Below are 9,722 nucleotides of genomic sequence, written 5' to 3' on the forward strand. Positions count from 1 at the left end.
ATCATCTTCGATACTCTCAGCTAGTCTTATGGAGTCCTGGTGGAGCCTCCTGCTTGTACTGCCAATTGCTAATATCACTGATATTATTGGTTATTATTATTATTAATATTATTTTACTACAGTTACTATTATTACTATTGTCACTGCTATTGTCCCCCATCGTTGCTGTCGTCGTCATCATCTTTGTCATGTTCATCATCATCAGTCACTACTATTAGTGTAGTTGTTGCCTACTGTTGTTGCTGTGCACCTATCTGTCTGTCTATCTTCTCTCTCGTCTCCCCCCCCCAAAAAAAAAAAAACATTGGTCGAGGCAGACGACCACCCACCTAGAGCCGATAGAGTCTGTCCTAGGGTTTCTGCCTCTTAACCAGCCAGGCAGTTTTTCCTTGCCCCCGTCGTTGATCTTGCACTTCCATTATAGCAGAAGGGCCTTAATTCAGTTTTTGGGAACTAAAACTACTTTGTATAGAGAGACAAAATGATTAGATTTAGTCTGACTTTAACAGTATCCAAATATCATACTTGTCCAAATAAAAGAAAAAGAAAAAACAATAACAAATAGACCTGCCCCAATAACAACAAACACCACTGTGCCTGCTCTTCATTACAGATTTAAATGAAATTTGTGACATGCAGACTTGCAGACCATGATGCAGATGGTCTGGAGCGTCTGACTTGGCGGCCTCCCATCTTTCTCTAACCGCCCACTGACTCCTGTTTGATGACTTTGACCCTTCCCAGGAGGGTTGGTTGGCTAAGGTTAGGGACTGATGGTCATGGTCATAGTCACAGTTAAAGCAGCAGTAGGTCATTTTTATAAACAAATATTTATTATTTGTCATATTTGCCCAACCTTCCCTTTATCCTGACAGCAATACATGAGACAGATAATCTATGAAAAAAAATCAGGTTCCCCTGGCTCGTCCTTGTGCTCCTTATGGCATTTGGAAGAATCCACAGGGCCTGAACAAAAACAACCAATCAGAGCCAAGAAAGATAGTTGACTGTTGAATCTCATTTCTAGGGTGTCAAATACAGACACTTTGGGACCCTGGGAATGAGACTCAACAATCAGCTATCTTCAAGCTTCCAACCTAAAGCATCTTTATATCTTTCTTGGCTCTGATTGGTGTTTTTCCTCCAGGCCCAGTGGATTCTTGCAAATGTCATTAGGAGTGCTTTTTTATTATTTCCACAGATGATTTGTCTCATGTATTAATGTCAGAACACAGTGGACATTTCAGCAATAATAACAAAAAGTAATTTTTTTATAAAAGTTACCTACTGCAGCTTTAAACAAAAAATTGCCCCTGCTAGGAGACAGCACACAAACCACAGTCTGTGCTGTAAAAACTATGCATAAGCTGTTTGTTAGAACCAGTGCCCAATGCTGTGGTTTTCTGAAGAGGACAATGTACAGTACAAAGGCACACACTCACTAGTCACACATAAATACATTTGAACAGTGGGCCAATCTGCCATAATACCTGCACACATACAGAGCCAGACACACCTACAGAGGCCCTTTGTAACTGTGTGGTATAAAAGTGATGAATGGCATGTATGATAGCAACACACTCTCCTCTCTCTTTAACCTTTCTCAAATATTCGTGACATTCTCCCAGCGGCGCTCCTTGTCTACCTCCCTCACAGGCTTTGTGCTGAATTAGCCAGCCGTGAAAAACGGCTACTCTGTTGTCAAATGATTCACATGGTTGAGCCGCAGAAAGCCGAGCAGTCAGAGCTAATTGGTATTCAGGAAGACACTGCGCTACCTGTTTCAAACACTTATCCTGTTTGGGAGGATCACTGCGTCTCCAGGGAAAGTTTGAACGCAATCGCAGCTAATAACGTCTATTAGCTCATTTTAATTACCCCTTTGCTTTTATCATGAGGCTGACTTATTTTCTTAACACACAGAAGCTGCAGCAGTTGCGGATCATTTTAAAGGTACAGCACACAGCCAAGTAAGTATAAGACTGATGTGCAAGTGATTCGGAAACAAGGGTTTAACACTGATATTCAACTCTGAGCTCGTAAAAATAAAGCCAGACTGATCTTGTCAGTTGAAAAAGGCTTTCCTGTCTAAACAAAAATCAAAGTGAAGGGAATGAAGAGACAAGCAGGGCAGTGGAAGTAGGCCTGATAACTCCAGCTGTGCACTATCAAACATTTAAAGCACAGCAGGAAGCTCCAAAACGAAGCTTTCTTCTCCCTGTCTCGTCTAACCTCATACAGTAATTAACAAACCATAGCGACAGAAATGTCTGCTGGTGGGATGAGAACATTCTATGAAAAGGGCGAATATAATAGTTGACAGCTCCACTCATCATTCATCTCCTACTCTTCTCTTTCTCTCTCTCTATTGTTTAGTGTACACAGATTAGCCGAATGTCAGAGAGGCACCACTTACGGGGAAAGTGCATGAGGAAAGAACATTTTAAATTAAAGACCGTCTTCACTCTCTTTGCTCTTTCAGTAGATCCCACTGAGTGAGCCTGTGCGACGGGTTCACACAGTCACTTAGTCACTCAGTACGCCGATCAGTCAAATGAGCATGCAGATTGCTCAACACCTACAGGAACGAAGAGAACATCCATGTACCGCAGCAACAGCACAGAACACACACCAGATGGAGGAAACTATTAATTTATCAAATATTTATAAGATGCAAATGTGAATAAAAAATTATGGTGCTGTCCCCAAACACCTGTTTCCCTGCCGGCTTACCGAGCTCTTGTTTACCACCTGTCTTCTCACACACTTTTCCCCTTCCTGAACACCAGCAGGTCTGTGAATTTACCCCGTGTCTCACTGCTAACTGCTTCTACACACTTCTTTTACTGTAAACACACCTGTTTATTCTTTGCCTTTCTGTCTGCATTCCTTTCTGCCAGTCACTTAGGCTACTGTATTTACCTCCCTGCTCCTTGCTGCCTCTTTGTTTACCGCCTGATTTCTTACCTTGATTCCGCTAATATCAAATGTTATGATCTAATTGGCTGTTAGTATGCCAATGAATGCCTGTGCATAAAAGCTACTTGTTTACTGTTGCATGCCTGGATGTCACCTGATCTTAATGCCAGTATGAGGAACTGCTTACCATTTGATTTTCCTTATATTCCAGTCCAGTTTTCTACAATGTTCAAACTTTTCTGCATAAGTGATTTATGGTCATTATCGCAACTTTCTGGACCAATGCAGGAAGTAGTGTCATGTTCATATACCTACATATACCTACACTGAAGTTGTAGTCCTGATATTGTCATATTGTGCTGCATTAGATTGTTTGTTGCAGTGCCCCATTTATATTAGTATTAGAGTTAAATTCAACAGCACCACAAACTACAGCTTCCAAAATAAGTTAGAATCAACAACTTTCTGCTTAAAATAAGTTTGGAGACAGACCATGTCCTTACTCATACAATCTGTCGACTTTGTTTTTTTTGTAATATTTAACCAGGAATAGGCTATGTTCCTTTAGAAACATGGAGGCTACAGACTGAAAGGTTGTTTTGGAAATGCTCATCGTTGGAAGGCACTGACAAACAGGGGTGTGTGGGTTACTTTGAATATGTAATTTCATATAATTACTAATTACCTGAGAAAAAATGTAGTCCTGTGACCTAATCCAAGTATCACCGTATTAAAGTAGCGTAACTTAGTTACTGTCCGTTACTTTTGGATTACCTAAACCACCAAAAATGAAAATCACCAAATATGCAAAGAAAGAAAAGAGAACAGAAATATCAATAAGAGGACTTTGTAGGATATTCTATAACAACAGAACAATGTAACCTTAGAAAAGAAAATGTAAACCGAGACTTTTGGCATCAAAAATGTGTCCTCTGCTCAGTGTATATTTAAAGAAAAACTTGCCTCTCATTAACCACATTCAGGCAGCTGGAAGGCAGAACTTGCACTGTACTGTGCTGTTGTTCCCCTTTTCTGCTTTACAGTCAAAATAATGGTGGAATTTCCATCCAGTGAAAGCATTTTTTTCACCAGAGGCCATTATAATGAATTGCCAACAGTAAGATTAGCTATGTTTCACTCAAGACCAGAGTGGTGGTGTGAGACTCGTGAAGTGCCATAATGTGCGAGCACTGCACATGTGCATGGTAATATGTCGTTCTGGTATTATGACCCCTTGTCCATATGGCTTGACGCTGATATTTAATCCTGATCATAGTTTTCTTATCTCTACCCACGTTCTGTTACCTCTTATTTTATTCTTTTAAGAATCAAGAATATAATCCAGTTGCATTTGACCTAGTAACTCTAGATGTCCTATTATTTGGTTTACTGAGAAACTCCATAGACATATGTTAATGGTACTTCCACATAAAAACATATATAGAAATAGTCTGCTTAGAACAATAATGTGTCTGATATGTTGTTGTTTTTTGCAAAAACATTTCCACATTAAAATCATTGAAAAGGCATCTACCCCTTATCCCTCTTTAAAAATACTGAATCACTTTGAGAAGATGAATGTGAAAGCATCAGTCTTCATCTTGAAAATCATCATTGAAAAACTTGCCAGTGAACACATGGTTTTGTAGAAACATAATGAGAGCTCAGTCTGATACCTAAAAGTAAAACACAATAAAACAACAACAAACAAAGAAAAAACTGCTTTCTGCTCAAAATTAGTGCACGTGAACATCCATATATGGTTGTCCATTCTTACTGAACGTGAACGATTTAAAGCAGGAACTGATACAACATAAAAGACAGTCTGCTGTATCATCCAGAGGGGATCTGTGTAGTGAGGATACGCTCTGTAGCTTCATGACAGAGGGGCACATAGAAAGAGCAAGAGTTCATTGTTCATGTCTTTAAAAGGTTAGCACTGCTGCCAAAAGCTGACAGGAGGCAAAAAACCTGGTGCCAGTTTCCTTTTTTCCTTTGTTTCAAGAACAAAAAGCAGCAGCATGAAAGCTGGCACGAGAGGAGGCTTTGTTAGCAATCGATAGTGTTTACTAAAGATCCCAGAACTTTTTCAAAATACTTGTGCATGGGGATCATTTTATTCTATGTTGGATACTCAGGCTAACTTTTAGAGATTAAAACCTTTGATGCAGTGAGAGCCTTGACACATTCATATTCTTACATAACATCATCAAAGGCTGTAAGAATCACATATTCATGATATTAATCTTTTTCTTTACTGTTCTCATTGGAAATAATTCATTAGGCTAAAAATATATTTGTATAGCATGTGTTAAGAAACAATTTACAAATTGCTTTGTAAAAAGATAGAGGACAACGCATACTGTTGATCACACATGAAATCATTTTCTAAAAATACACAGAGAGACAGGACACATATAATGATTTAAGAAAAAGCCAAGGCCCATCCTACTGAGGCTTCTTGCCGACTGGATTTCACATGACTTCTTACGGGCGTTGACAACAAATAGAGACTGTCCAGGCTGTCACCTGCTGGGGATGTTTGGCACCTTCCATGTGGATCTCAACTGCAAGAACAGGGAAAGGACCCACAAATCAAGTCGATTTTATTTATATAGCCCAAAATTACGAATCACAAATTTGCCTCAAGGGGCTTTACAATATGTAACGCATACAACAAACCTTCAAACCTCCTCTCCACCATTGAGATCTGGAAAGAGGACAGACTACACACACACACACAAGAGGCAAAGCTAAGGCACAGCATTCACACACATACGAGATAGGAAACCAGCACACCGGGGGACAGTGAGAGACAAGAGGAGAGGCAGAATCTCCTGGAGGACAAAGCTCCAGATCCCAAACATCTGGAAGGAGGTATGACAGCTGGGGGAGAGAAAGAGCGGTCCCATAGGGGCCAATGGGAGGGCCAAGAACAGAGCCCAGAGGTACTCCATATTTCACACCTGAAATTGTTGATGTCGTGTTATTAAAGGAAACACACTGTGTTCTTTAAGGTAAGTAAAACTTGTGAGTGCCAAAGACATCAAATAGATTTCCCAGCCAGTCTATAGACTCCTATAGGAGTTCCACCAAACATCTGTCACTGTGTAAAAACATTTCAAAGAAGCAGAAAAAAAGACAACTTGTAACATTTTTCTTCAGCTGTGTTTTTTTCTCTCTCACTCAATCATTTGCTGTTTCCCAGAGACACTGATTCTGCTAATGGGCCCTAGGATGGTAAAAGGCTTTTCAGATTAGCGCTCCAAAAGCAGCTTTAGGATTCTTTCCAGTCCCAGCTGTGGGACCCTCCCTTGTTGGGGAGTTTGGTTCTACAAAACATTTGGTTCAAGTTCAAACTCAAGTTTGTATGAAGACAACTTTGGAAAGTTGAATTACGTCATGTTTGCCATGACGTGTGTTCTAGTATAGGAAGTGTGTGGTTAATGTGTAGTGTATACATTTATGTGTGTTGATTTCCATATAAGACAGTGTGCAAGTCTGTCTGTGAGTGAGTAACTGGTTTAATTTTCCCCTTTATGTGATTCTAAATGAATGCTATTTGAATAAAGCTACTAAGGCTCATAAAAGTGCCTGTGTTGAGATAGTGGGTCTAGTTACATTCCGTCTCACATTGAAAGTGAAGCGAGCTGATGGGCACCGACAGAGACAGGGACTGCAAAGAAAGTTCTTCCACTCCTCTCCATCATTTGTGATATCTTTAAAGTCTGATTCACACTGCTGATTATATACCTTCTGGGCTTTTTTTGTGACATCACACCTAAAACTGACCTGAAAGATCGGAAAGAGGAACATGAAGCCAAAGCATAGCGTGGGTGGAGTCAACCACACTTATCTGCATTTCCACTGCAGCCAGCCCTGCTGCAAATTTATTCCTATTACTCATTTGATTTCTTTTTCAGACTATTGTGGGGAAAAAAAGATATAATAGAGACACCTTCCAAAACGATATACCTACTTTGGAAAGACTTGCTGCTTGACATTCATAAGCCAATTTTTCCTCAAACACAGGTGATTATAAAACCAGAAATTGAACCAATTTCTAAGTAAATATTTTAAAATGACTCAACATTACGTCTTTTGAGCACCTTTCATGTAGGAGTTAAGTGCTGATTTATTCATATAGCCTCATTTTGGATTGTAAATGTGTTGTAAATTTTCTGGGTAGACAAGACAAAGCAGCACGTGTCCGGTATATTTAAACCTGTGTTGTGTTAAACACACAAAATTCTCCAACAGATATGACTGCAGTCTGCAAGGATCAGCAACATGTAAGCTTAAAACAGTCATAACATTTTAATTGCATGAGAGAAATGATAATAGAGTGATAATACCTCCCATACAGAAATAAGTGTTTACTTCGAGATCAGTGTAACAGTAAATTCACACGGTTTAGCACAGAGCTTGAATAAATAACATGAAAGTGTTTGCTGTGCACTTCCCTTCATCAATCTGAATTCCATGTTTCAGCCACACTGTTGATCCACACCATACTCCTACCATGCTATAAAGCTATTAACCATTTTTTTTAACCATATTTCATGTTTTAGTACAAAACAAGTTTTCTGGCGTTTGTGATATGAAATACTAAAACTAAAGATTCACAATAATTATAACTGCATTTAATAACTGTCTGAACATATTCCTCCCCAATCAAATATAAACTCAGTTGTAACAATGATGATTTGTGAGAGTTACGGAGCCAGTCTGAGGATTTGGGACTGTTATCTCTAAACATACAGTGGTTGTTAGATTCTTTGAGGCGAACAGTGGGGTCGGTTGGAATATCTCAGAATGAGTAACTTCTTTAGCGCCTCCACTAATATCAGAGAAGTTTGGATGAATTGGATTATTATGGGTAGGGGTTGGTTTATGCCTAAGAAATGTGGTAAAAGACAGATATAAAAATATTTTCTAAAATCTCTAAGCTGTCTCTAAAGGCCCAGTTACAAGAGCAATTAAAACATCTTACTGCCTAAGACTGCTGCAAGATGAAACTGAATCCTAAACACTGATCTTTCTCTGTCAGAGTGTAAACTGCTACAGAAAAAAGGGAAGGTTTGCAGACAGTTATGAAGCAGGAGTTGATGGTAGAAATATGTTGGAATAAACAGTGAATCTTTTGTTCCTCAGGCGACTGTGCTAACAAGCTAACTGACTAGCTTTTTTATCTCAAAAATGTCAGCTATATGTTAGAAAGACTGGAACATTTATTTGTCGGATGGAAATTTAAATAGCTAATACGTTAGCAAGAATAACTTTATCAGGTAAAGTTTGTACGTTCAACGCCCCCTAGTGGCCAGAAATCTTTAAAGAATAACACCAGCTGAAAGGTGAAACACCACCTGTTAAAATGTTAACCATGAAGAATCAATGTAGTATTGAACTGCATTCCTCTGCACTAAACTGACCAATCGAATACAGGATTTCTTGTGTTTATGACATTTTTAAAACGTAATGTCAAGATGTGATTAAAATGATGACTAGTTTACAAGCCCAGATCCTTTGCTTTTTCCACACCTCAGTGATTTCATGAAGTGTCTCTTGGGTTATCTGCTATTTTTACCTTCTCGCCCTCTAACTTTCCTCTACCAGCGCAGCAGCATTAGCATATGAGTCATAGCACCAGAGGGCGACACATGATTCGACGTTTAGTCTCCATGCACAATGTGCAGGACAGCAAAAGACGGCTGACTTACTCGTCAGGTGTTATCTACCTCAAAACGCAGTCTGTGTGAGTGTGCGGGTGGATATGTGGGTGCTGGGTGAAGTATGTGTGTCTGAGTTTTAACACCACAGGACCCAAGCAGATGCTTCACTAAACACATCAGAGAGCTGCTCATTCCTTCATTATTTTTAAATGTCACTGTTGTCGTCGTATTTCTCCATACTCAACCCTGTCCACTGCAAATGCCACAGCCTTAGTGTCTGTTTCCTGTTATTCCTTTCATTGTATTTTGCTTTTTACACACAAATCAATACCTACACAATTCAGGCTCAGCAGGTACTGTTAAGGTGTGAGGAACTCAAGCCACTAAGCCAGTAAGCCGACAGAAGCCTGCGAATGAACTGAGCTGCTCACAGCTGTTTAACCATGTGAATGCGATGTGTGCTGTTGCTAAAACAAGCATTCATCCTCAACCTCCTCTGTGTAAAAAGGTAAGTTATGAATAAATCATAGCCAATGAAAAAGTAATGTCATTAAACTTGACAAATTGAACTTTGTGCTTGTAAACTTTTTGCACTTTAAGTTGTTTTTCTTTGGTTACCATACACCAGATGTTTTTGACAGACAGTAGCCCTTTGTGTCTCCTGCCAGTCACTGGAGTGTATGTGTGTGTGTGTACCATGCACAGCAGTCTGTTTATATAAGGGCATGTTGTGTAGCAGTTATTATAACCTCTTCAGGGTAAATGTGTCCAATGAGTAAATCTGGATCATGTGAGCTCACCTCACGCACAGATGATTGCACCACCTGAAGCTTTGTGACTGATTGATTGTTTGCCTGCAAGCAAGAGCAGCTGCTATCGAGTTCAAGGTGCAATCAAACTCCTGTCATGGATATATGTGCCCTTCATTCTGGTTAGAAACTAGTTGTTTTAAAAATACCAGGAAGCACATTTTATATCTATCTATAAAGCAAGAAATCTCTGCCTGTGTGTGTGTGTGTGTTTGTGTGGCTGTCTGTGTGTGGCTCATTAATATCTCTGCAGGGAGAGATCAGAACTTGACCTGATGAGTTTTATCATACGTGAGGTCTCTGGTTGGTGTTGTTTTAATGT

This window comes from Morone saxatilis, unplaced genomic scaffold, assembly GCF_004916995.1.
Source record: "Morone saxatilis isolate NCDOM2014 unplaced genomic scaffold, NCSU_SB_2.0 Contig19, whole genome shotgun sequence".
NCBI classification, from domain to species: Eukaryota; Metazoa; Chordata; class Actinopteri; family Moronidae; genus Morone; species Morone saxatilis.